Genomic DNA, 22,098 nt, shown 5'->3' with positions numbered 1-22,098 from the left:
TATGTTTTCTTCAGCTACAGAAACAGCCTGACACACCTACATCCACCACTTGTCCTCGTCCCTGTTGGAAATCCCCTGCTCCTACAGGAGTGCCTGCAGAAACGCTTCCAGTTCAAAATAAAACAAAAAAGAAAAAAATGCATTTCACTACCTCAGCTTATCCTGCAGCCTTACAGACGAGTATGTGTCTGCAAGTATATGTCAGCACTACTGAGGGACAGAAACATTTTAGGATGGTTAGGTCATCAAACAAATTTTCTAGTATACGTGAGAACCTACACCCTTACATTACAGTCAGTCCACTCATTTTAAGATAGTTGTCAGGAGGGGACAGAGGGTTGGTGTAGTTTAGTTATATTTTAAGCTCTGGAAAAGAAGAGTGCCATTAAAAATGGCTTCTAATTCTTCTCAGCTGTTTCCAGTTTTGCGAGGTGCATCTATCTCAAAAAGGTTAAGTTGAACTGCAAGTGAAGGAATATGTGTTATCTTAAGAAAGAGTTGATTTCAGGAATGTCAAACCTCAAATTTCTGTTGAACATCACACTGGTTTTGTATATCCAGCAGAATTTGATTTCAATTTATTTCTTCCTTACCTTATTTGGCTGTCAAGAGTACATTTAATAATTTGAAATCAAATGAGAATTTGTATTTGGTAAAATTAAGCAACACCAGTAAGTGTTTAAATGACAAAGCACTGGATATTGCTAGTTAAAAAAAAACAAAACAAAACTGAATTTTAGTTGGAAAGATTATGTTAACATGTCTATACAATTTATTTGCCTTTGAGAAACTGTAGTAAACTGACACAAACTAACTAAATGTTTACAACACACCAATCTAAGCTGTTCACAGGTTTAACAAATGGAAGGACTCTGGCAGAAACCCACTGGAAAAAGAGGTGAGATGACAGTATTTGAATGACTAGTGTTGACCCTGAATTACCTTTAACTCACATTTTATTGTCAGCACAGTTTAGCCTGGAGACTAAGAAATACTAGAACATCCAAAATTTGACAGCAGGCAACTTCTTTGTACTGATCAAAAGAGAAAGAAAGTCTCCAAGACAGTTAAGAGCACTTTCAGACAGAAAACCTGCAGTGCAGTCAATCATTTTCCAGTTCTGTATTTCAACTCCAGAAACACTTAAAAGCCTTGCACATCTACGTAACTGATATCCTAAGCACACTCCCTGCTATATTTTATGAACAAAGATCTTTCTTATGCAGATGAGCACCACAATTTGGCACACAGACTGAGCCATTTTTGAAGGCTGAACTACTCTGTTTAATACCACTACCCATGTTAATGTTCTTGGAATGGGTCTGAGTGACTGTGTTTTGTACCCTTTTTCTATACGTTATTTTTATCTAGAGGGAAAAGCTACATATGCTGTTGCAAACTGAACCTGGGGTAAACAAAAAAAAAAAAAAAATAGCTGCATATAGACAAGTGTTCATGCTACAATAAAACTGTATTGTTTACACACATGCATGTACCTCCCTCACAGCCTTTCACTCTCGGCTGGCTGTTCCCTTGTGAGTATCTTCTCTTCAAGAGAACAAACAGCTATGAGCCTGCCCCCATCCATCTCCATGTGGTACAATATGTTTACACGAAGCATAGGACTATCAGTGTATGCAATACCTCTAAGTACCTATGAAACTATGCAACATCACGTTTTCTGCCCAGTTGATTAACATACTCATTAGAGCACCTGTATATTCAACCATAACACCAGCTCAAGAACAGATGGAGTTCCTGTGCCAGTATCTCGTGTCCTTTAAAACACGTTTTCTAGACAATCATTTTGTTCCCTAAAACTTGGTTTTCTTCACATATGCATGTAACGGTGTTACAAAGTGCCCTGGAATCCATAGAAACTGAAAAATAAATGTCAAAATTTCACAAATCAATCTTTTGTAGATCACTGCCTTGCAGCAAAGGCCTTGGTTTCTCGTAATGTTCACCAGAACAGTTCTGTCTTCCTTGCCATTGGCTTTTTAAACCAAGACTTTGCGAAACAGCCTCTGTGCTCTGCGGACCACACTGCACCTCCAGAACCACCCTCCGGTGATTTACAGGAGGGCAGGGCTGCTTTCTTGTTGCCCTGTTCATTTCTTCCTACCACGTGTCAGTTACAGTATTATGCATATTTTTAAATACCTATTTTTTTAATTAGATATGCTTATGCTTTTGCCAGTACTTGCACTTGGCAAATCTCAGTTTTGTACACATCCATTCTGTTTGGCTGCCACCAAAAACCCCAGAATTTTAGGCAGGTAAAACCAGACGGCAACGACCGCAGATTTCGTATCTGAAGACTGTATCACACTGGAAGCTTAATGAGACCTCCATAGTTTTGAGTGAGCAGAAATTATGTACAGAGAGCTCTAAACTGGAAAGAATACTAGTTTTGGACTATCAGTTAAATATTTGACATCTAGAATGGATATACTATGAAAGACACTACTTCTCTGTGTTTAGTCAAAGAAACCTGGAGCAAGATTGCTAAGGTTTGCTTTAGACAGCTGATTTATTTTTTTATTCTTTTTTCAACAAAATTTTTGTCCCTTTGGTCAAAACAGGTTGATAACTCAATTATTTTATATTGCTATTTAAGAAAGCAGTTTCAGAAAAGCATTCTGCTATCTGCTAAGCCAGTAAAATGTACAGTAATGTATTACAGATGCATATCACATAGCAATAACAGGAGCCGGAGTGCTTCAAAACATTTGGGGATTTTCTGGAATCTGAATGGACTACCCCTTAAGAAAGCATCTATACATGTACTTCTCAAGGATAGATCTTAGAAAGAAAAAACATCACTGCATTTTATTTAAACACTAACCACTATTTCAAAACCTATTTGTTTTTCTAGTTGTTAGTGCTCTTTATGGATGAAATGCAAGGCTACGCAAGACTTCTAATTCCTTAACCTGACTATTAGTCTTAAATAAAGAAGTTAAGAATGCCATGCAGCACAGACTCTGAGGCATTTCCTTACTTCAAAAAACAAAACAAGAACCCCCAAAAACCCCCAAAACCAAACAAAAGCATTGGTCCTGAAACACTGAATAATCAAGACTTACACAGTGAGATGTCCTGAAGTTCGGAATTTTTGCTAGAGAAAGGTGTATGTGTTACACACACATGCACGCCTCCAAATCCAGCTTCTGGGATCTCAACCTTTATTGTCCACCTACAGATATACTTTTGATAATCCTTTCCACAAATACATGACATATGAATGTAAAATAAACAGAAAAAACTGTATCACACACAAAAGCCTTGAAAAGATCCACAGCTAGTAATATACAGTAGGACCATTCTACAAACTCCATTCTAGCCTACGTAGTTTACTTCATTTTGAGATGCCTACTTAGACAGAAAACATCCCTTCATGCAGTTTTATATGCTTTTTTTTTTTTTTTTTTTTACACATTTAATTTTTAGAAGCAGAGACTTTGTTTTGCAAATTATTGCACAAAGGAGCTGGGTGGGTAGCTTAAGAGAAAGAAAAAAAAAAAAAACAGAAGATGGGCTATGTTTCTGAGTCTGTCCTGGAAGATGACTTGCTCCAGTTGTTTCCTAGAAAATAAATACTGTTTTATGAAAACAGCAAACAGCAACCATTTTAACTGTATATACCTGCTATTCTGAATTTACATTTCAATAGGCTGCGTTAGTACTCAAAGTTTTATGGAACTCTCTGGAAGAACTGTACTATTACTGCTAATCACTTTTTTCCTCTGCAATTTGTTAGGAGTTACAAGATATGTGGATGTCGGGTGATTAAGAATAATTGCCCAGCTTTTCCAATGCTGTACGGCATTCTTAAAAGGTGATTCAGATGTAGTATCAATAGATATTAATTTAAGACCATAACATGCTGATAACTTGTATTGAAATAAGCAAATATATTTGGATTTTTTTTTAATTTGGCATGAGATTAACAGAGTAGAAATTAGTTAATGAGTACATTACGCTTGCTAAATGCATTTTCTCCAGTCTCCATATTCAAGTTATTATAAATGCTTTTTGAAGTATAACCATATCGTATCACTGTAAAATTAACATTTTAAGAGTACAGAAATAATTTTAAAAATGTTTAAAACACCTCTTCCCTACTAGCAAGGAATATACATGAAAAATTGTTCTTCCTTTTAGGTAGACATTGAATTGGAAAGGTTATCAGATAAAATATGTAAAAAAATCGATGTTAGTTGATAATCCTAATTCTAAGTAATGAAAAGCATTCTTGAGAGCCTGTAGTCCATTGTGAAGTACGTAAATTATTTTCTTCTCACAGAGAAAGATAAAGACTTTAATTAAAAAGAAAGTGATACGGAAGGTGTATTTGCTTAATTGTGTCATGCTTATATATGATAACCATCAACTGTCTGTAAGAGGTAGTCATAAATGGCTCAGCAGCCCTTTCAGAAAGGTATTCCAAAAAGCAACTTCCAGAAAGTAATTAACTGTAATCACTCTAGAGCCCGATGCAATAGAGAATTGAATCTGTCACAACCCACTACAATAGCATATGCATCAAGAAAACCATATTTAGTCTCCCTCTTTCCTGTAAAATCTGAATGCTTATCTGATATTCAAAAAAAATATAAAAATAATCATTCATAAGACTATATGTAAGGTGGCGAAATGGGAAGGCACCACTCAGAACTTGAGCATTCAAAAGAGGCACAGTTTGTGTCAGCACAGGAAAATCTACCCAGAAATGGTTCGCCTGTAAAAGTCATGCAGGTGCTCAACATTTCAATTTTAGATTCACATTATTACTCCCATCATTTCAAAAGAGATAAGTAAATTCATGTGCTCTCCTATTCCATGAAAAGAGTGGAAAGAGGTCTTTTCACTATTATTTGAACAAGTTTGGTGCTCTACTACAGGCAGAAAGGAAGATGGAGCTTACATCTGTACTTTCACTTCTGAAGACAAAATACATAGCATACAAAGCCATCTTAACTGATGGCATACAGATTTATCTTTTTTTAATAGTGCCCCTCAATCTACTGAAATAACTACAAGACAAACTCTAAACAGAACTGGTAATGTGTCACTTGGATCTGAGGTGGTTGATCATACCAACCCACCACAGGCCACATGGTCTTAATCATTTGTAACACTAGTGGACAAACAGAAAAACAAGCAGTTAAAGAAAAATGTAAATTATCAAGCTCTACTACACTATTATTTTGCAATGCTTGAAAGTCTCAAGTATTTTCATGAAGTCATCTCTCAATACTAAGATTTATCTACCCACTACTTTTCATCTTCAGCTTTCACGTTTCAAGTTATATCCATTTAGTAAATTAACTGCCATTAAATTACTGGACGCATTAAGCTAAGACCTACAGAGAAAGATTTCACCCCTTCTTCCTCAAAAGACAGAACCAGAGCTGGACGAGTCAAGCCTTAAACTCAATAAAATGTATCCATGCACCAGGTACGATTTCTTCACAAGTAGCACCTACACGATACAGATGTCTCAGGGATTTAAGTAAAGTTCAGAATAAAGCCACTGAAGCTAAGAAATGCCATTTTTTTAATAGAAAAGGGGAAAATCCTCACCAGTGGATTAATAAAAAAAAAAAAAAAAAGTATTTTTAGGATTATAATATTCTTTAACTAAACAGGAGTTTGAAAAGCCTATTTTAGGATTCATGGGGCACAGAGTGTACTTAAATACTTAAAGCACTACTTTGAACAAAACTGCATTAATATACTGTAACTTCTAACTTTGGCATTAATAGATATAATGTGGCTATAAAAGCCTGTTCAATTTAAAATTTGTTAGTTCCACATCTCTAGCACTTCAAGCTGCAGCCACTGTCAGTATGCAGCTTAACCCCGAGAACACAGTGGGAACCAAAGGCAGGACATGAAACACAGCATTTAACCACCCATGAGACCTTTCTAAAGTACGTATGTCAAAGATTACGGGCCAGATAAAAAAATTATATACATCAGTCCATAAGCCTCCGAAGAGGTCCAGTGAAACAGAACCACCCAACAGCTGAGGCAGGAAGGTGCCACCCCAAGAGGTCACCTACTCCACCGCCCTGCTCAGAGCAGGGTCAGCCAGAGCAGGCTGCTAAGGGCCATGTCGAGTCAGGTTTTACGTCTCTCCAAGGAAGAAGACTCCACAGCCTCTCTGGGAACTAACATTCAGCTAGATTACTCCTATTTTTTTTTCCCCTCCCTCAAAAACATATATTTTTGAATTTTCTGACAATTTTTGTTAAAGCAGACTAACTTTAAAGCAAGCAACAGCATATCAAAATAAAACTCAGTGCATGAATTGTAGCTTAAGAAATATTCAAATACTTAATTTCAAAAACTGGGTATGAAGGCTTGTTACATTATTAATAGAAAGCAAAGTGTGTACATCCTAAAGGATAAGTTTTAGTTGGCCTATTATGAACCAGGAGGATTTAAAAATGTGTGTTTTCAGAAACACAAAAAAATTAGACCATCTTCATTCTTACTTGGAAACCTCAATATGTTTCAGATTTCACACTTTTACTCCCCACTTTTTTTGGCTGAAAGAATTTGACATGGTCAACAAATGCAAGTTCTTTCTTCCATACTAGGCAAAACTTAATTTTACTACAACTATGCTCATTGTTTAAAAAGGCAAAAGATTGCACAGTTTGTGACTAGAGAGCTCATATGCTCTGCCTTTACTTCCAAAGACTTACTGAGAATCGCCTAACAGCAGAGAGGGAATCCTTTTTCAGGTGGGATTTGCTGTTCAACATCTTCTATTTATTCCTCCTGAAGTAATTTCATACTCTATCTTCTTTTAATCACTACAGATTTTGGACATTGTATGTTTACTTTCCATTTCTTTACCAACAATGCTGCTGTTAAATACTACTGCAGTTAAAGGGAACCCATCATTTAGGATGTCACTGAGCAATGCTTTGCTTTCAGTTTAGAGTCCTGCAAGCTTTGAGGTCAAATGTCAGGAGTGGGGATTTTCCCTTCCAGTATTACCTAGTCCATAAACTTACCCTTATTTGTCCCTTCAGGATGAAAAAGAATACAGCCTGTTGCATTTGTCTTACATTTAAGCACAGAGCCACATTCATGTTTTCAGCTACAGTACTGGAACTGACCATTGGAAAAGAGTGGTGTATATTATACCTCATGCTAATACTTTTGACTGTTTTCCTTATGTTACAAATCAATAAAAACACATTAAACGACTGAAGATAAGCAGCCTCCAAACAATGAAATTCAGAGTCATTTCAACTTCCATTGCATCAGAAAATTTACCATCAGTTACAACTTCACTAGTGATCAAAAATTACATTTCCATCAGCGTTGTTATTTATAATCCTGAAGCAAGGTGTGTCCTGAAGCAATAAAATTCCCAGTGCTTTAGGAGAATCAAGTCTAGGTAATACATAAGGACTTCAGATCTCCAGTTGAGAAGCAGTGCAAAGTGGCAGCATACATAATGCAGAAAATACTACTGATTTTGTTGTCATTTTATTTGCTTTCATGTAGTCTGTTACAAGTATAAGAAGTAATACTAGCAATATCTTACACACAGGACAAGCATAAAAGTGTTAAGACTTGAAAACAAGTTTTCTCACCGTATAGTATGTTTGCATAAAATCTGTCTCTGAGATGCTAACTCCACTGTTAGATATTTAAGCTTTAATTGCAGTGCCATCATCTTCCTTTATGTTTTGATGCATTTATTGTTTCCTCTGTGGAAATGATCCAACCCATGAAAATACCAGGTGGAACAGCATTCTGATGCAGGAGAAATGGAAGATATTTTAGTTAAATAATTCCCCTACGCTTTTGATAAAACATGCAAAGTGTTTTAACAACGAAAAAGCAGCATATGGCACTGAACAAGGGGAAAGTTGTTTATTCATGCTAAGTTTCATATGTTACTATTATGAAGGATATGACAGGTTTTCATGTAATCACTTAACACATTTTGCCCTCTCCCTTTTCTGTACGCTTTCCCATTTAGATTTCCTATTAGATAATAAAGTAAACCTTTACAGAGGACAGAAGTAATTGTTCCTTTTATCTCAAGGCAATCAACACCTGAAATTGTGAATTATGTTATACCATAATTTGCTTATTTTTAAAATACCATTTCACACTTGAAAAGGGGGCATGAGGAGTAACTGCCTATTTAGAATAGTCAATAACTCCTCCTTTAAGCTCTCCCAGAAGAAACACATTATACAGAAGAAAGATACAACTTCTTGGTCACACTGACTTCTGTCGAGAAGTGCCCAAGCACCCACAGCAACTCTATCACAACCGACCAGGAACTGCAGTTTCAGTAGGAATGAGCTGGCTCCCCAGCTGTATTTTTCCTTTGCTGCCAAAAAGCGCTAAGCAGATCCCAGCTCCTTCCAGTATATGATTCAATTTTTTCCAACACTTCAGAAATCGAAGATCACTTCTATCGTTTGCAGTCATTTCAGAAAAAACTCTGATACTCTAATTTCTTTAAGTATCACATATTGCTTTTTTCTCTCTCCTCACTAGGACTTTAATATACCCATTTTACACTGAGCTGTAGTTCTTAAATATTCATCTCAGATACTTCATTTAGGAGGAAAGTGGAGTTAAGTAAAGGAAAAAAACAGAAAACACCTCACCTCATCCATTTTCTCCCTAACAAAAAGGAACAGTCACTCACTTCAGAGTACAGAGGTCTTTATTCTATAACTCTCCTGCTGTTAGCACCCCATAAAATAAAGTGACATTTGAAGTAACATCTAAGGTCACGTGCATGACAACAGTAAAGAAGAAAGAATCAAGTGCTTTGCTCGATGGTTTCAAAATCCCCATTAAGAGTGCAGCATTTCCTCCTAAGATCCACTTCAAAATAGGATTCCTACACCGTGCATAACTGGAGCTGTTAAACTCTCTTAATGCAAGATCCCACACCTTAAGAAAGTGTAGCACGTCTTTTCCAGGCATTTTAGGACATGACGAAAAAACAGATGTTTGGTCAGTTGTTGCCAGGACCAACAGGGAAACTTTTTTGGTGTGAACAAGAAAAATGGATGAGTGACCAGAAGAGAAATCCAATCAGAGCAGTGGACAGGCTAGACAGGAATGAGAAGTGTGAGAAAAAAAGGTGGATTTGATACTGTTTTTAATGTCCAAAGTACTGCAAAGAACACAATCAAAAATCAAAATAAAAAACTAAGTGCTAAGGGGAAGTCTGAAGACCTGTCATACAGGGTGCTAAGAAAATCTTAGCCTAGGAAAGCCCATACATGCAGTGACTGTGTAACTGTAACATTAGCAACGGACAGTACAAACCAGGACCTGAACCACAGGAATAACCTCAGTAATTCAAGAAGCCGAAAAAGGTGAGACCAAATCTTCCAGGCATAGCAGACATTAAAGAGGGAGGAAGTCTAGAAAACGAAGCCTTGAAATGGCAGAGGACATGTTCACACTTTCAGGAAAGAAGGTGGAGTGCATCTATTTATCTGCAGAGGTTAAGTATCATAGTAAATTTCTAGTAAAGATTTTGTATCATGGTCATTTGCCACTGGCACTAAGGCAATAATACAATAAGGAAAAGACACTGCAAAAAGACTATTTCATTCTCTCTCAGAATTCACAAGATGATAGTAGCACATTCACAGCACAGTACAGCACCAAAATCTAAATGGCTTTTCAATGTGCTATATATGCAAATAATAATTTTTTTTTAAATAGAAATAACAGGAGTAGCTTACCCAAATCCCCACATATAATAAACTGAAAGATATGCCTAATTTGTTTTCTTTTCTATTGCATGAGAGTATTTCTCTTGGTAAATATTGTTTTGAATTTACAAAGGGAATTAATATACTTTCCAGCCCTAAAGACAAAAATGAAGATATAAAATGCAGAAAAATCCACTTACATTAAGAATAATCTTCATCATATTCTATTTTGATAAAGAAAGTTTATGCAGTAATTAGCTTTGTAATTAGACTATCATATTTGGATTGCTTTAACCAGACTTTACATAATAATCTGAAGCATCGGAACAAAGCTGAGTAAGTAAATAAATGTTAAAAGTTGCATCAGAAAGAAACAACAATATTTGATTCTTCAGAAAGATAAAAAATAGTCTATAATACTTGGGGAGAACATATGTACACATAAATCATTGTAATATTATTTGAACATTTAAATGCAATATATTTAAAATATTCTAAATTTTACCAAAGATTGCATTTTAGAGACAGAGCAGATTTCTTCCTATGACTGTCAAGACTATTTTCTTAAACTTGATTAAAAAAAAAAAAAAAGTATTTTCAAATACCTAAAAAGACAACAGATTATTTTTTAATGTTTTCTTGCATCTAAGATGAGAAACTAGCAAGTAGAGTTTTGCTGCTATTATCCTATTTTGAAAATCTGCAACAGCATGGAAGGTGCTCAAGCTATTAATCAGTGTACATCTGCAATAGCCATTTAATCCAATAAACCCTTCTTGTCCAGTGAACACACTTAAAGAAAAATATTATTGCCAGTCAATCTCAGCAATCATGAAGACAGTACAGATCAGGTTTTACTGTTTAACAAAACCATCTAGGGTCAAGAACAACAATAAGATGAAGATCAAGTTCAGGCATCTTATGGTTTTTCAAGGGATGTATCAACCACCTCCTAATGTACTACGCTTTAAAATCCTTGTCTTTATACTCAACTGTCTGTATCGAAAGCAGTATGACTGAGAGACAGTATTACTTATTTCATGCTTGCTGACCGAAAAACATCTATCTTCTGGAGTGGTAAACAATGATTAAGGGTCATTTTGTTGTTGAATATGTTGCATGCTGCTTCTGTTCGAAAGGGCAAAATTCACATATGCTGAGATTTGCATGCAAGGTGCACCCGAAATACCTTTTCAGGCAAATAAGTCATAATTATTTGGGCATTCATAAACCCACAATACAAATCCAGACACTGCTTTAACATCCAAAGAATCAAGGTCACAGTAAAAAAAAAAAGCTGAATTTGGGATGTTTCAGGAGGAAAATAAATATTTTGTGAAAAATCATGCTATTTCAAGCTAGGTTTTTACAGCTATCCAGTAGTGATTATTGCAAAGTTGATGTTTTCTGCCTTACAGAAGAAAAAAGTCAGCATATGAGGCATACCAAGCCTACTGACCCATCTGCTCTCTGTTGGCTCATTATCCATCCCTGGGAGAGCTCCATGCATTCCTGCTGTTCTCTCACACACAGTGCAGCTTCCTTCCTGACCTTTCTTGCTTGTCCTTCCTAAAAACCATGTATCCATCATCACAGTGCATTTGTCGTGGCTGTGTGTTAATAAATGTCAAGTTAAGTGAAACATTACAGTCTTTGTGAAATTGAATAAAGCACTAATTTCACAATGAAGTCCTCCTCTCAACATGTTGCCATTCTGAAGTTTCCAGATTAGGCATTCTTTTTGTGTTTGAACATCCACACACACACTCTACTATCCAACCTTCCTTAGATGAATGACACAAAAAATGAAAAACTATATTCAAGCTTCAATCTTTCCTTAAAAAGTGACAATTTTCTGTCCATAAAAATCTGTAGCCCCCAATCAGGAAATTACCAACTGGAAAGTCTGATGCACTGCCAAAATAACTACCAAAATTAATAAAAATAATTTCATTTTATAATTCCAAAGAACATTTTGGCAAAACCTTTCACACAAACTATAATGCTCCATATCCATTACAGTTTGAATGTAAAGTAAATAATTTTTGTTGGGTTCAAAAAATTCAAGAAAAATCGAAACCTCGTATTTCCAGAGGATTTCCTTTCATGTGTGGTGTATTTATATCTAATTTCTAGTTCCCAACAACTTGCAATGAAAAAGATTATCTTTTTTCCATGACACTTCTGTAAGTTACCTCCCTGAAGTGGGATGAGAGGAGAAAGAAAAAAGCAGTTAAATCAAAGATCACCAACCTCTGTGTACTGACTACTTTACTGCACATATCATGTGGCCAATATTATACTTCATTGTGCCTACCAATTACTGTTTTATAAAATATAATCTTGGGAAATCAAAATATGATCGGTTAGACCTTCTGAATTAGCTCACTTAACGGTTTTGAATTGCAAATTTTACATGCAAAAATGTGGCTTTTCAAAAAAATCTTATTTTTTTAATAATTTAAAAATAAAACACTGTAAAGTTATCTTAAATCGGATTATTTTCAAAAGCATTACAAAAGGATCAACTTAATATAGCTATGAATTTTACTTCTTAAAGGAGTTTGGCCAGTTACCTTGAATAAATTCCTTTAGAAGTGATATTTACTAAAATCATTGCTTAAGAGACTAGGTATTTATAAGGGGAAAAAAAAAAAAAAAAAAAGAAGGTTATTATACTAGCTTGGATGTGCAAGAAAAAGATACAAAGTGATTCAAAGATGCGGTTTAAGGAAAATGCACCGAACAGCTGGGATTCTCACTACCACAACATCCTCTTCTTGTTACTGCAACTCTAATGAAAACACTTAGATGAAAACAGAAGCCCCGATTCTCTGCTTTTCCACCACATTTCAGTGTACAGGCATACACCCTTACTTCCTCTTCCCTTGCCCTCCCCTCTAAAAACTAAAGTGTGTGGAAACACAACAGCACAGGAAGAAAGCATCTCAGGGTTCAGCAACCAATTAATTGCACACATAGCTGCTTAGACAGCTATCTCCCAATTGAAAATCAGCTCCCAAGTGCAATGAGATAGGACCCTGAGCCAAAGGATTCCTTTTCATTTTATCACAGCCTCTCACCCTAAACTAGCATTAATAAAAACTTCTTCTCACTGTTGTCAGTGGCAGGAGTTACACATGTATAGCCTCTGCAGATGTTGCTAAAGCAATTTTTTCTAAATCAAGTCACGTGTTTACAGTGCATGGGCAAACAAAGAGAGACACCCTCCCATCTCCATGCAAGTTCTTTTTCAGAGAAAAGCTTAAGAGATTTAAGCAGAATATAGGTGCAGATGGAAGAAGTCTGTGACATCTCACCACCAGAGTCCAGCAACAAGTTAGGGAAGATGGGTTCATGTCCAGCTCAGGATTTTAACAAGGCAACATCTTACCTTCCATGAATTGATCTTACCCCCCAGTTACATCAAGATCCTGTTATGGGAAAAAGAAAAACAACTTTACTTTTGAAACCATAAATATCTTGGTAGCCTCTTTAAAATCTTAATACCCTATTTAAAATAAAAAAGGCAATTATCATTATGTCAGTTACAATAATACCATCCAAACCAGAAAACCTTAACTAATGAAGTAATCTTTAATATTATTACAGTAGAAAACTTACTAATACCCTTTTCTCTGGTGTTACGCTCACCCTCCTAATATCCATCTGGGTCCTAAGGCTGACATTTTAGTCTTCGTAAGGAAGAGTGTAGTGGGGAGGGTGTCATGGTGTTGGTGTCCCCAAGTCTTAGTGGGGATATACTCCTCAGCCCTGGAATTGCTTTGACTTTCTTTTCATGCAGTTTCTTTTCATTTCATATATTCCAGCCTGCTCCCTTCCCCCTGGACTCCCAAGGAAGGGTTGAAAGCTGCCCCACAACCCCCCTGTACCTCCAGGGGCTGTTTGTCCAGCAGGGACTGCCTGGGGCTGTCAGCCCCTTCCCCAGCAGCACTCACAGAGCTGGAGCTCAGACAGGCCGGGCAATGGGCACTTGGCCATGGGGTGCCTGGTAAACCCAGCTCAGCCCTGCTCAGGCCAAGGGGAGCCCAGACAGCCCTGGGACCTGTCACAGCCTGATGCCTGCCCCAAGCAATGGCAAAAATCTAGGGCAGCATATTAGTCAGTCAAGCTTTGAAGAGTAATATAAGAATCATCAGTCAAGTGAGTACATGTCATGTTAACATGACAATTATTGAGATCTTTCTGAAAGGATGAGACAAATATCTTGAAGATATTTCAGCAACAGTCCTAACCTGAGCTGCCCTAGAATGTAGTTTCACTTTTGCAGTCAGTGCACCTGGATGGAAAAAGTTACTTTGCCATTAAAGTCCTTTTGTATTAAAAAAAGCCCCAACCCTTGTAACTGTGCTATATATTTGTTTGGAAACCATCGGTTGCTATTCATGTTTTGTATTTATATTTTCACATAGCTCTCCCACAACTCTAGTTCATAAATAGAATATATAACTATTCCTCTCCCAGATGGATCTGATTTGTTACCAAAACATTTGTATAACTAATCATACATATGTATATATACATTGATATACCATCATATACGTAAGAATATATGTATGTATATTTTATTAGGCTACATATGTATATATATGTATAATGTGTGTATATATACACATATATGCATATATATGCATAAATGTATATGTATATACATTGAATTATGTGTAAATACTCATATATAAATATATATATATATAAGCATACACAAATACATTAATCTTTTTTTACCTTGGGAGCTTACAGTCCAAAATGCTGCACTTGATAAAGGCAAATACGGAGTCGTGGACATTGTCTACAAAAACTCCCTCTTTAGCAGGAAGTGTCGAGGCAACAGACTAGAGATCTCTTAGACTAGAGATAGCTGTCTTGAGGCAACTGCATTCACACCAACAGCCAGCCCAGAATGTCCTCTGGCCCAAGAAGTTACCTGGATCAAAACTAAGGTAAAATTCCCTTCTCGAGAAGGTTTGGAGGATTAAACGCTTACTTCTACTTCTTCTTTCAAGTCAACAGAAAATCAAGGAATGGCTCAATTGAACTGTGACACCAAACATTCAGGAATAGTTGAGTTCAACTCAGTCATTACCTATAAATGTTGCACCTATTTACCATTGCTAAATAGACTTCTGATGGACACCATGGGTTTAGGGTGTTTTATAGCTTTGAAAGAAGGTCATTGAACCAAATAAGAGATCTTGTTTTGATGAAAATTCCTCCACAACTGAAGGAAGAAGAGGACAAAGAGAGGCTGAGACTGTACAATTGCATGACCACTATCACACCATCCACATGACCAATACATACAGAGTATTGAGCAAAGTTATTGGTTTCTTGTGCTCCAAATCTAAGAAATCCATGCCACTGCCCCTCTTTTAAACTTAGAAATTAAAACAACTTGTCCTCCAGTACTTCAGACAATTAATTATGCGACAATTACATATAGGAATCAAGGAAGTTAACATTTTTTAATTACAAGTTTTTGATTAATGCTTACACTGTTTCATTTTAGTAGCTATCAAACATAATTAATCTTCAATAAACAGGGAATTTAAGTACAGCACTTAAGTTGTATCAAGGAAAAAAAAAAAAACAAAAACAAACAGTCCATCTGCTTTATCATATTTGCGACTGGATTTCTTTTGTGCAGCATGAAGGCTCTCATTGCAAGTACAAATTGCTTGGGGTTGAAATGTGCCATGCAAGGCTGGTGGTCTAAATGAATCCTTAAGTATTCACAAGTAGCAAGCCCTCTGCTATCACCACACTAGCTGCAAGTGTTCAAATATATATTTCCCTCAGCTGCTGAAAAACACTACCTTCTGAACAGTTAAATGTTCTTAAGTCAGCATCTTTGTCTTTCTGACAATGTTAATAAACTCATTCTGGTGTTCATGCTGTAGGACATAATCATCTTTGGCATGATGACCAGTTTTACTAGACTATGTCATATGTCAAAGAATTACAAGAACGTCAAAATTCTCTCACCCAACCCAAGTACAATCACACTCTAGCATTTGAGGCAAGAATAGCTTAATCCTAGAGCTTGGATTAAACCAGACTTCACTTGTCTGACAGAAGAAAGCTTATGAAATCTCACCTCACCTTTTTGCTACCAGGGCTTTTTCTTTGTCTTTGTTTACGATGCTGCTGGTACCTTTTTGTTGTTGTTGTTTTTATATGTGCATACATACATACGTTTATATATGTGTAAAACAATCCAAAGATTTTGGCCAGTCAGACACACATAGCCTGGAGGTTTCTCACCAGGTATGTCTTGAATTTTGAGTAATAATATTTTCAGTCTGATTAGACTACTTACTACAACATTTGGATGATCTTTTCTATGATAAAAGAATACAAGATAAAAGAGCACTGGACAAAAGTAGATGGAAAAGTAGGTCACAAAATAATAGCCCTTTTCAGAAACAGCTGTTCCCAGACCTTCCTTTGCCTCCCACCAACCAAGGTTAGTCTTTTTTTTTTTTCCCCAGATAAGAGTTTTAAGAGCACTTGGTTCACTTCAGGCAAAAAAACACCCTTCCAAGTGCCTGTAAGAAATCATAGAATGAATAAGGTTGGAAAAGACCCTTAAGATCACCGAGTCCAACTGTTAAACTAGCACTGCCAAGTCCACCACTAAACCATGTCCTCAAACACCACGTCTACCCGTCTTTTAAATACCTCCAGGGATGGAGACTCAACCACTTCTCTGGGCAGCCTGGTCCAATGCCTGACTACCCTCTTGGTGAAGACGTTTTTCCTAATATCTAACCTAAACCTCCCCTGGCGTAGCTTGACGCTGTTTCCTCCCATCCTATCGCTTGTTACTAGGGAGAAGAGACCAACACCCACCTCGCTAAAACCTCCTTTCAGGTAGCTGGAGAGAGCAGTAAGGTCTCCCCTCAGCCTCCTCTTCTCCACACTAAACAACCCCAGCTCCCTCAGCTGCTCCTCATAGGACTTGTTCTCTAGACCCTTCACCAGCTTCCTTGCCTTTCTTTGGACACTCTCCAGCACCTCAATATCTTTCTTGTAGTGAGGGGCCCAAAACTGAACACAGTAGTCGAGGTGCGGCCTCACCAGTGCTGAGTACAGGGGCACTATCACCGCCCTGGTCCTGCTGGCCACTCTATTCCTGATACAAACCAAGATGCCACTGGCCCTCTTGGCCACCTGAGCACACTGCTGGCTCATGTTCAGCCAGCTGTCAAACAACACCCCCAGCACTCCAGCCACTCTTCCCCAAGCCTGTAGCGTTGCATGGGGTTCTTGCGACCCAAATGCAGGACCCGGCACTGAGCCTTGTTGAACCTCATACAGTTGGCCTCAGCCCAGCAACCCAGCCTGTCCAGATCCCTCTGTAGGGCCTTCCTACCCTCCAGCAGATCAACACTTCCACCCAACTTGGTGTCATCTGCAAACTTACTGAGGGCACACTCGATCCCCTCATCCAGATCATCAATGAGGATATTGAACAGGACCGGCTCCAATACTGAGCCCTAGGGAACACCACTCGTGACCGGCTGCCAACTGGATTTGACTCCATTCACCCCCACTCTCTGGGCTCGGCCGTCCAGCCACTTTTTAACCCAGCAAAGAGTACACCCATCCAAGCCATGAGCAGCCAGTTTCTCCAGAATACTGTGGGGGAAATGATGTCAAAGGCCTTACTAAAGTCCAAGTAGACAACATCCACAGCCTTCCTCTCATCCACTAAGCGGGTCACCTCATCATAGAAGGAGATCAGGTTAGTGAAACAGGATCTCCCTTTCATGAACCCATGCTGGCTAAGCCTGATCCCCCAGTTATCCCGCAATGTGCAGGATGTGTCATGCTGGGTGGTTACTGATGGCAGTGGAGGTGGCTGCTGGTCTCTGCTGCTGCACTCCCCAGATCCCCAACACATCAGTCAGACAGCTTAGCCCACCCAGGTCTCTCCTTCATGTTTAGAAGGAAGAGGTACTCCAGTTTGATCTCTGTATTGAGGTAAAAAACTAAGTTTACCACTGCACTGCTAAGATTTCAGGTTGTTCCTGAGATACTTAAATTCTGCCTGTCATATCTCAACAAGTAAAAGAACAGATCATCAACTAAATATACTCTACTAATATACTCTGCCTATTCACAAAAGGAAAACACACAGTGTTTGGGAGTAAGCAAACTGACAGAAGCGGCACCCCATTTTATTGGTCTTCTTTTGTCTAAGCAAGAAATAATTAGTCTCGTTTAATAGGATGTTTAACATTATCAGCCAGATCACCTCAGCATTTTGAAGACCACTTTCTGTAGTATCACCAAAAGAGGAGAAAATAGTTTTCCTTTTTACATGTTCTAAATATCAACCTAATTCAATTCTGTCACTTTAGCCAGAAGTCCTACCTACTTTTTCATTCTGAAATGAGACTACAGCAAGGGAACTCATCTTTTTAGGATGGCAATGAAGATAACAGGCCAAGAACAGAGTATGATTTGAAAGTAACAATTTTGTGCTTATTTCTTGGAGGGCATAATTGATAAGGGAACTAAATTTAGATAGTGCTCAGTAACCACTTTACGCAGTTACTGTCTTTTACTCTTTTCTTATAAAATGAGGTTTCCTAAATGGTGACTGGGGAAAGAATCAGACAAAGTTCTAAAGTTTATTTGAAACAGATTAGTTTGTGCTACGTGGGGACTAGATGTTTGTAAACAAAACATTCGACCCAAATAAGTAAACTTTCATTTCAGTATTCACAAGACAAATAAAAATTGATCTCTGAAGACATCGCTCCTTCCCCTTTGCTTCTCTGTATGTAAAATCTGTTTTGCACAGATCGGATATTCACTGCACATTCCTTTTCTTTTTCCTCCAAGTGGAGAAATTGGAATTGCTTTCAAATTGAAGCAGCAAACCCCCTCTTTTGCTGTCACCATGCTTCAAATTATTTTAATTGCTTTTGCTATTTCTTAGTCATATTGATCAAAACATTCAGACTTCAGTTCTGTAAACTGTTGAAGAAGTTTGAAGTCCACTTAACTTGAGTTATTAACCTGAGCATATGTTGTGGTTTAACCCCAGCAAGCAATTAAGCACCACACAGCCACTCGCTCACTCCCGCCTAGCGGGATGGGGGAGAGAATTGAAAAAGTAAAAGTGAGAAAACTTGTGGGTTGAGATAAAGACAATTTAATAATGGAAATAAAGTAGTAGTAGTAGCAATAATAATAATATAGAAAGCAAGCAATGAACAATGTAATTGGTCACCACCCACTGACCGATGCCCAGCCAGTCCCTGAGCAGCAGCCCCTGTCCCCCAGTCAGTTCCTCCCAGCTTATATACTGAGCATGACGTCATAGGATATGGACTAGCCCTTTGGCCAGTCTGGGTCAGCTGTCCTGCCTGTGCCCCCTCCCAGCTTCTTGTGCACCTGGCAGAGCATGGGCAGCTGAAAAGGCCTTGACCAGTGTAAGCACTACTTCGCAACAACCAAAACATCAGTTTTTTATCAACATTATTCTCATCCTAAATCCAAACCACAGCACCATACCAGCTATTAGGAAGAACATTAACTCTATCCCAGCTGAAACCAGGACAATATAAATAAATATATTCATCCATATTTGCATAAAATAGGTCTACAGGCCCTGTTTCTTTTCAGTATAACTAATTCTTAAATTCTGTTTAAACTAATATGTCCTGATTTCTTATATGCATTTTTATGGTAAGAACTGCTTTGGTAATACCAAACATTATTTATAAATCTAGTGAATCTGAATGTGAAAGCATTCGGTTCTTCCCAAGACACAGTCATTACAGCTAATCAACACTGGTACTGGAAAAACTTCAAAATGCACAAAAATACTTCTTTGACATTTTAAGTCTATCAAAGGAACACTGTAGCTCTGTACTTCTTTAGATAAAACTTCCTTCCTATGATTTTTGTTTGGGAAATTTCCATAGAAGCATTGTATCAAATTCCTTGAAAAAAAAAGTCATTAATGGAGTATCAACTCTTTCTCTCTATTGTGAATTAAAACATGCAACTTTAGAGTACAAAGAATAATGCTAGCATTAATATTTCACTCACTATTGAAGATTTTTCATTAGTTCCTTTGTGCTTAATTTTATATCGTAACACTCATGAAGTGATGGTAGGAGTAGAAAGCATTTAAGAGACAGCTACCATTACCTCTTATTTCAAATAATTGTATTTGGATTCTGACGGCAAAATTAGGATGTATTATATTAAAACAATGACTTATTACTGTCTGTCTTCTAGTATACTTCCTGTGTCAGATAAAGCATTACTAGTCATATATCAAATGAATATATGTTGCACCTTAAGTTCATACATCTCAATTATTAAATGAGAAGGAAGTAAAGGCAGTTAACAAAAATAACAGTTGAAATAATAGGTTGTTTCAGAATTCCTGCCTCCATTTGTGAAGTATGTAAATTGAGACGGTTTTTACTTGTGAAGTTCTGTATCCAGGTCTGTGAAGTAATTTTTACCTAAGTTAGTCATACCATCACAATAATCAATACTGCTCAATCACCAATACTGCAAATGAAATTGTGGTATAAGTAGCAGCATTTAAGAACATTGTCCTGGTTTCGAATGGGATAGAGTTAATTTTCTTCCTAGTAGCTGGCATAGTGCAGTGTTTTGGATTTAGGATGAGAATAATGTTGACAACATACTGATGTTTCAGTTGTTGTTAAGTAGTGCTTACACTGGTCAAGGACTTAGCTTCCAATGCTCTTCCAGGTGCACAAGAAGCTGGGAGGGGGCACAGGCAGGACAGCTGACCCAGACTGGCCAAAGGGCTAGTCCGTATCCTATGACATCATGCTCAGTATATAAGCTGGGAGGAACTGACAGGGGGACAGGGGCTGCTGCTCAGGGACTGGCTGGGCATAGGTTGGCAGGTGGTGAGCAAATGCATCGTGCATCACTTGCTTTGTATATTATTATTACTACTACTATTATTATTTTACTTTATTTTATTTCAATTATTAAATTGTTTTTATCTCAACCCATGAGTTTTCTCACTTTTACTTTTCTGATTCTCTCCCCCATCCCACCGGGGGGAAGCAAGTGAGCAGCTGGGTGGGTTAAACCATGACAAACATCCACCAACCTCAGTCTATTTGCATAGAGCAGATACACAGAAGTTCATATAACAGTAACAAAAACCTTCCAACATTTCATAAGCACAGAACCCTAGAGATTGCCTCTTAGTCTTTTCTTGGGTTTCAGATACATCTGCATTACTGTGCTTCTTCAGGCCAGGTGCTGAGTAAGGGGTTTTCTTCTGATAATTTTTGTTTGCACTTCTGAAATAGGCTTTCGAGAGATCCATCTAGTTGGCCATTAAAGGCCACATACAGAAGACTTGCAAATAACATCAGTTTGAAAACTCAGAATTTAAATACATATTCTGAAAGTTCATTTTGTATGAGTAAGTTCAACATATGGATATTTACAGTCAGGATGAAAGGACCTAATCTCCTGTGACAGCAACTGCGTGATTACATTAAGTCGTCAAACCTCCAGTCACCTTCAAAGGGACTCCGAACTCACAGTATATCCTCAGTAGATTCCTTCAAAGGATAAAGATCTTGGAATTTGCTGAACAGGTTAAGAGAACCTTAAGATGTAAATGTATTCACAAAAAAAATTTAAATGATATTTCTTTATCGGACATAATCAGGCATTTTTAAGTACTTGCTTGCACAATACTTAAGAAGGTAATTTTCAGCTGCTATCTTGTGCTGCAAGTGTACAGAGAAAAGTTACTTTTTCTGCTTCTCAATTTGTGAAGTCTATTGTGCTTTCTCAGAGATTAGAAAGAGCTGAGGTAAGATAATTTCTACCTGTTTTATGTAGGAAACCAAACAAATGAGGATTCTTCTGTAGCTGACCAGTTCAGGAAAGAAAACCAGGAAGCTTTCAAAAAGTAGAAAAATCCTATTTAATTTGCATTATATTTTTCAAAGAAAGTTAGAAGAAAATAACAATATTGCAATGGCAGCATTGTTCTAAGGGAAAACAAATACCAGCTCTTGGATCAAGGTGGTGGTTCTAAATTTGTTCATTCAAACAAATAAACAAAAATACATGTTCCTCTCTAACTAGAAAAATAATACAAGTGTAAAAATATTTTTTATCTGACTTCATCTGTTTGCTAGAAGTGGTGTGCAGGTGTTTGTTTTGTGGTTTGTTTTTCTTTTTTTAATAAATGTTTGTTTTCTTCAAGTATTAAGGACTTCAGTGTTTTAGAATTCTGTACATGTTACTATCACTTGTATCTACTCAGGGTATATAGAATAAGCAATGCATCATTATAACTCTGTTGCTGGATGATGTA

The 22,098-nt window shown here is 37.3% G+C and overlaps 1 long non-coding RNA gene across 1 annotated transcript in view; it reads right to left on the bottom strand.

Moving 5' to 3' along the window:
* LOC148055697 (uncharacterized) overlaps positions 1-7,767 on the bottom strand; it is a 33,336-nt gene extending 25,569 nt beyond the window's left edge. The window contains exon 1 of the long non-coding RNA XR_015704438.1: positions 7,623-7,767. This is a non-coding gene — a long non-coding RNA (uncharacterized LOC148055697). The remainder of the gene's footprint in view (positions 1-7,622) is intronic.
* Between the last annotated feature and the right edge of the window lie 14,331 nt (positions 7,768-22,098).

This window comes from Nipponia nippon, unplaced genomic scaffold, assembly GCF_047370975.1.
Source record: "Nipponia nippon isolate SJK-2023a ecotype South Korea unplaced genomic scaffold, ASM4737097v1 scaffold_2, whole genome shotgun sequence".
Taxonomy (NCBI): domain Eukaryota; kingdom Metazoa; phylum Chordata; class Aves; order Pelecaniformes; family Threskiornithidae; genus Nipponia; species Nipponia nippon.
This window is presented reverse-complemented; position numbering and strand designations above follow the sequence as displayed.